Source organism: Camellia sinensis, chromosome 6, assembly GCF_055761805.1.
Source record: "Camellia sinensis isolate YWXY chromosome 6, ASM5576180v1, whole genome shotgun sequence".
In the NCBI taxonomy this organism is placed as follows: Eukaryota; Viridiplantae; Streptophyta; class Magnoliopsida; order Ericales; family Theaceae; genus Camellia; species Camellia sinensis.
In genome coordinates this window covers 174,559,028-174,565,270 of record NC_138966.1, presented here as the reverse complement: position 1 = coordinate 174,565,270, position 6,243 = coordinate 174,559,028, and the positions used below count along the sequence as shown (strand labels likewise).

Genomic DNA, 6,243 nt, shown 5'->3' with positions numbered 1-6,243 from the left:
CGACTAAAGTACTTTTGTTGCAAAAAGGTGATTTTTTGCGACCAATTTAAAATATTAGTCGCTAAAAATGATGTCAGGAGGTGAAAAATTGGGCGGGAACAGTAAAATCTTTTAGCGACTAACACAATTTAGTCGCAGATATCAAAACGACGTCGTTTTGATATCGAAATGCACTGGTAGACAATGGCCGACCAAATTTTAGTCGTTATATGTTAAGATTCTGCGACCAAAAACAAATTTAGTCGCTAAAGGTGAAATATTTTTTTAGTGGGATATATATCACCGCCCCTGTTCTTGTTCTCTGTTTACAACCATTTGTTCAAACCTGTCACACAGATTCTACTTCACTACCAAGCCTCACCTCACCGCAGACCACCACCACCAGCACAGATCGCCACGACCACCGCCGCAGATCCCCACTGCCGTTGATGATCCTCCTCCGTCCTCCGCTGGTGCCTCTCTCTCTCTCTCCTAAACACCCACCGCCGTCGATGATCCTCCTCATCCACTAGTGCCTCTGCCGGATCCGAGAAGATCGTCGAAATCTAAATCAAATTTGAATCCTAGGCCGAGATCTAACCGTCGTGAGCGATCCACAGCGACGCAATGGCTTCCAAATCCTACGACAGGATCGCCGATATCTGCAACGACCTCATCTCTCTTCTTATCAAACCCTACACTTTCTCCTCCTCCTCCACTAGTGCCTTTGCCGGAAACCAAACAGAAGCTTGATATATCTGTGCATTTTTCGCTCCAAAATTTGTTTGTGCCTGTCTCCCGCAGATGTGTGCAAGAAGTTCTTCCACCTGCTCTTGATTCTACTTCAGACCCACTTGCAATCTTCGATGGGACGACAAGGTATAAGGTTCTGAATTAACGCACTTTCTTTTGGGTTATTTGATTTTGATTTTTTTTTTTTAGCATTTCCCAGTTGCATCTATGTGTTTGTTTCAATATACCCATTTGAAATTTTTGCTATTTTTTTGGACTTGTTCATGTAAAATTGATTTTGGGAATTTTTGAATTTCTTGATTTTCAGGCTATACATTTCCTACATATGCCCGTAAGCCCAACGTACGTGGATTACCCGAAACTGTAAGGTTGTTTTCTAAACTGTTCTTGCTCTGGCTTCTGCTTAATTTGCTCTCTCTCTCTCTCACACACACACACACACACACACACACACAGAGGTTAAGATTGTATATCATTTGAATAAAGTGTATTTGTTTTGGACACATTTTCATTTATTTGTTTTCTTTATTTTGGAAAACAGGGATTGCAAGAGAAGATAAAATTGGTTCCTATTGATCTACAAAACAGGCCAACTTGGTACAAGGAGAAAGTTTACCCGCCGAACAAGGTGAAATTATTCTAATGCAGTCTGTGCTTTATGGGTATTTCAATGAATGATGTACATGAAATTGTTCCAAATGGTTTTATATGATGCAAAATGAAATTCTCTGAAATGTCAAGTAGAAGAGTCAAAGTGAATTACAATAGAATGGCTCCATTGCTTGAATATTACAGATTTACAAAAACTTGATGGCTTAATTTTAAGTGAAACTTGTGAGAATTTAGAAATCTTACAACTCGGTTATGAGCCAAACAATGGATAGTTCTGACAAGAAGATGAAATTGAGATGAGACAAATAGGTAGCTAATAGTTGTGTCAGTATATAATACACACTAGCGGCGGGTGCACACACAATGCGGCGTGCAAAGATCTGTAGTTTATGATGAGTGCAAAGCTCTGTAGTTTATGATGAATAGAAACCGTCCATGTTTGAGGAGTTTTAAATATTTGAACGCGTTTGAATTTTCACATGACCATTCTCAAACTCATCAATTGTTGGGGGCATTTTTGGAAAATCAAAAGAGCGTGACAGAACTTTCATGTTCACACCAAATAACATGTACACATTATATAATATATAGATATATCACTTTCAGCCAATGTACCATTTTCTGTTCACGAATTTATAACTTAGTTATTTTGTGCAGGTGCCATCTTTGGAACACAATAATGAAGTCAAGGGAGAGAGTCTTGATTTAGTTAAATATATTGACAGTAACTTTGAAGGCCCTTCCCTCTTCCCCAATGTAATATTTTGAAATTCAATTTTTTTAACTCTTTTTCCATCCAGCGAAATCGAGCTCATACTCTGGGAATGCAGAATCCTGCCAAGAGACAATTTGGAGAGGAGTTACTGTCATACACAGACTCATTCAATAAAGGAGTGATTACTTCATTCAAGGCAGATGGAATGAATGATGCTGGTAAGTTGAACACATACTGATTTCAAGTTAGTTAAATATTGAAAATAACCATAGGTAAACAATAGTTGTATTCTGCAACAGATGCTTCATTTGATTACATTGAAACCGCACCCTCCAAATTTGACGATGGACCCTTTTTACTCGGCCAGTTCAGTATTGTAAGTGGAAACCTTATATTTGGTTTGTCCCCCCCCTTTTTTTTTTTCCCTCTCTCAACTACTTGTCTTTTCTTGGAGTTTTATCAAATACTGGTCTCAAGTCTTGTTGTCATCAAGGTTTTAGAGGTAGATCTGCAAAAGTTATGTCATTGAAGAGTATTTGTAATTGAAGAGTGACTGAAAGAAAAGTTATGTCATCCTTCATTCTTGATAAGATTAAGTTTTTAACGCTTTACCTTATTCTTTCTGTTGAGAATGTAGACAAATATGTTTTGGAATTCGAAGGTGTTCACAGTCTGACACCTTGTATCTGTTTCGGCACTTGTGTCTGTATCCACAAATTATAGGCTAACAGTTCTTTTTTTAGTATTCAAGTCGTCCGTTTTACTGTGGCAAAACTTCATTTGTTTATAATTTGTATGACCTTGCTATAGTTGATTTTCAGGTTCAAGCTGTCGCAAGGAATCATCATGTGCCACAAGTTCTACTTAGTGGATCCTTTGGTCATACAATAGTCATGGTAATGGAAATGTTTTATTGGGTCTGTTTATTAATTATAAACTTCAAAATTATTGTTTTCTTGCATTTTGCTTCTTTTTTTTTTCTTTTTTTTTTTGTGCGCGCTTGTGTATTCACTTTGCTAAGTTGCCTTGCCTCAGCATTATTTTGATTAAATATATGTTTATGTGATTGCAGAAGGATGGAAGGATACCTTTTCATACAGGATTTAAGTGTCAGCAGATGTTGAAACTGTAGCATGGGATCCACACACTGAGCATTCATTTGTGGTCTGTGTTTACACTGTATTTATCTTGAGCTATTTTCATTTTTTGTTTTCCAAGTATGCAAAGGACAGGGGATTTCATTTTAGAGTTTCAGTTGAGTTTGGTTTTGTTTAAGTAGTTTCAGTTGAGTTTGGTTTTGTTTTAGAGTTTTTAACTGATTTGAGTATATACGGATGGCAGGAATTTCTGTTGTGTTACCTTATTATTATGGTGTGTTCCCGTTGAGAGGTAAATTGCTTAATGTGAGGGAAGCAAGCCATAAACAGATCATGGAGAATGCTAAAATTAGAGCATCAAGCAGATTCTTGGACTTCAGCATGGAAAAACAGTATGACAGTGTGAAGACTTTGACATATGGTCATTTGAGGATCATGACTGATCAGGTTTAAAACATTTAACTTCTTGTTTTGTTTTTTCTTTTTGGTTTTATCTCTATGTTGATTCATTACTGAGTGTGGATGCATTTTAGTTTGTTTGCTGATGACTTGGTTAAAAGTTTCAATTTTTATGCATTCACAGGACCATGATGGATCACATATTAAAGGGCTGTTGATTAATTTTATTCATTCATTTTGGCCATCATTGCTAAAAATTCCTTCTTTCTTAGTTGAGTTTATTACACCGATTGTGAAGGTATGTACTCCCTGTCCAATCTTACTTTGCATGTTTTTTGTCTGGGTTTGAAGCAATTGTGATTAGTGTGTTATGATAGAAAAAGAGGAGACTTTCACCTACCTCCTCTGTGGTTTGGCAATTAGGCAAAAAACCCCTAAGGTTTGAGAAACCTACAATTACCATGATGGAAAGCTAATGGACCAATGGCAAAATGGTAGAAATATATGAAATAAAAAGAGAATAGAAAAAATATATGGTCTACGGTTGACAATTTCTAGTTTATGGTGGCTTGTGATGTTACGTAGTTGATGGTTGACAATTTTCTAGTCTTTGGTGCATGTATGTTTGGTATCATATGGTATATTTATAAGGTGGTAAGTGTCTTCCTTTTTTTTTTTATAAAAATTGTTCTGTAACATTGAATAAGCATGTATGTCAAATATTACATCACAAAAATAAGAACAGAATTAGGAGAAATGGGAAATTTATATATGGTTGGTTTTGCCTCACATTTACAACAAAAAATATTCTCACCATTGGCCTTATAGGCCAAGTGGTACCTGGGTGTTCTCCCAACCTTGATGTTTCGGGGCTCGGATGCTCAAGTTTCTTTCCTGTCTTGATTAGCCTAGAAAATGGGTAGGATCCTGTATTATTGATTATTTAGTTTATTAAAATTAGAAAAAAAATTATGATAAAAGGGGCCAGAAAAATGATGCATTTGGAAATATTTTTGGAGTTTTTTGGGAGTCATATCACCTCATTCAAGAGCTGCTGATATTCCCGATAAATGTCAAGTTGCAGGCCATTAGGAGTCCAATTTGTTATTGGTATTTAAAATTATCGTCTTCTTGCTTTGTGGTTTTTTGTGCCTTTATTTTTTTGTTGGTTGTACATTTGAATACCAATTTGAATCGTTCTTTTTCAGTTTCATTCTGTTGATTTGTTACTAGCTTTGCTCATTCGCTGACTCTATAGATAACAATCTTTAATGTATTCACAGGCATAGTATTTGGTGTCTCATTTTTGCAGAAATGTCGTTTGGGGAAGCAATCTTGCAAGGAGTTACCTGACAGCTCTAAAGATGGTATCAACCTTGTTCTCACTATAATGCTTAGTAGTTTGTACATTGCGTTATTGATAAACCATATGAAATTTAGCCCATCTACTACATTTGTATGTTGAATTTAAGGTGATCTTCAAATCAAGCTAATAAAAATAAGTTAGAACTACTTGAAAATTTAAATGCACACAAATGTGACAGCACAGAAATCCACCCAAAATTGGAAATGTCTAGGCATAAAATATGAAAATCTTTAGCATGGGGTACCTAAACTTGTACTTGGAACATGAAATTTCACGGAGGGGCTATGGAATTATTTGGTTTTCTTTTTCTGCATACAATCTTTTGACCTGTCATCTCCTCCAGTGCATAACCTGAGAACTTTTTGTCCTTTGGTATTAGGCATCCTTATTTCCATTAAGTTCATATATTGAAGGTCTGGTTTGGGGTGTGTGTGGTTTATGTGGGATATGAGGGAGCATATTGTTGAAGAGAGGGAGCAGATGAATATCTGATGCATCAGGGAGTGAAACGATGGAAGTTTCATGACATTAGTATTAGTAATTGAAATTCGTATTGATTCATTGCTATTGTGTAATTGGAATTACAGCGTCTTGCATTGCTGAGAGTCAAGACACTGGTTCATGTACAACATCATCGTCAAAACTAGCTCAAGATTTAAATGAGTATGTTACACACTTTTTCCTTCTTTTTTAATTTTTATTTTTAGCCAGTCTGAGACACATAAGCACTGAAGCCGAGCAGTACAGATTTAAACTAGCTCACTGTAATACCTGTATATAAACCTAAATTGACCTTTTGGTAACTAGTTTTGAGCTAAACAAAGCAGCACAGATATATTGTTGTCAATACGTGGTGATGACAAGTACCTAGAATGCTTCAATTTACAGTAGCTCTGTCCCCTGCCTTCGCAATTTTTATTTATTTATTTATTTTTTAATCTGGGCAAGATGTGTTTGAATTTCATGGCACATTGTTTTTCACATAATTTGATTAATCCATGAAAGCCTTGCCCCCCAAATCCCTTATTAGATCATGAAGAAAGCTGAAGTATTTTTATTTCTTTTCAAATTTGAGTATTGTGACATTGTTTGATTGAGCAAACCAAATAGGATATGCTGTGAATTGAACATTTGGGTTCATGCCTTGTCTTTCAGGAGGTAATGATACTTCTCACTCAGCTGAAGCTACAGCCCGCAGAGGATCAAGTAGTTTTGCTCGCCCTGACGTTGTATTGTGTTGTGTTGTTAATGAATGTGTTTGAATGTTAATGCTTCAATTTAGAGTTGTATTGTGTCGAATGTTAATGATTCAGTTAATTTGA

General features: G+C 36.1%; 1 long non-coding RNA gene and 1 pseudogene across 2 annotated transcripts; both read left to right on the top strand.

Annotated features, from left to right (window-relative positions):
- Positions 1-478: 478 nt before the first annotated feature.
- LOC114274641 (glutathione S-transferase L3-like) lies at positions 479-3,191 on the top strand (annotated as a pseudogene). Its single transcript, XR_014333932.1, has 8 exons — positions 479-858; positions 1,040-1,100; positions 1,274-1,360; positions 2,002-2,100; positions 2,175-2,277; positions 2,359-2,435; positions 2,881-2,976; positions 3,132-3,191. The product of XR_014333932.1 is annotated as a glutathione S-transferase L3-like (transcript).
- Positions 3,192-3,741: 550 nt separating this feature from the next.
- LOC145793055 (uncharacterized) lies at positions 3,742-5,597 on the top strand. The gene is made up of 3 exons (XR_014333555.1): positions 3,742-3,853; positions 4,868-4,922; positions 5,509-5,597. It is a non-coding gene; the product is annotated as an uncharacterized LOC145793055 (long non-coding RNA).
- Positions 5,598-6,243: the final 646 nt, after the last annotated feature.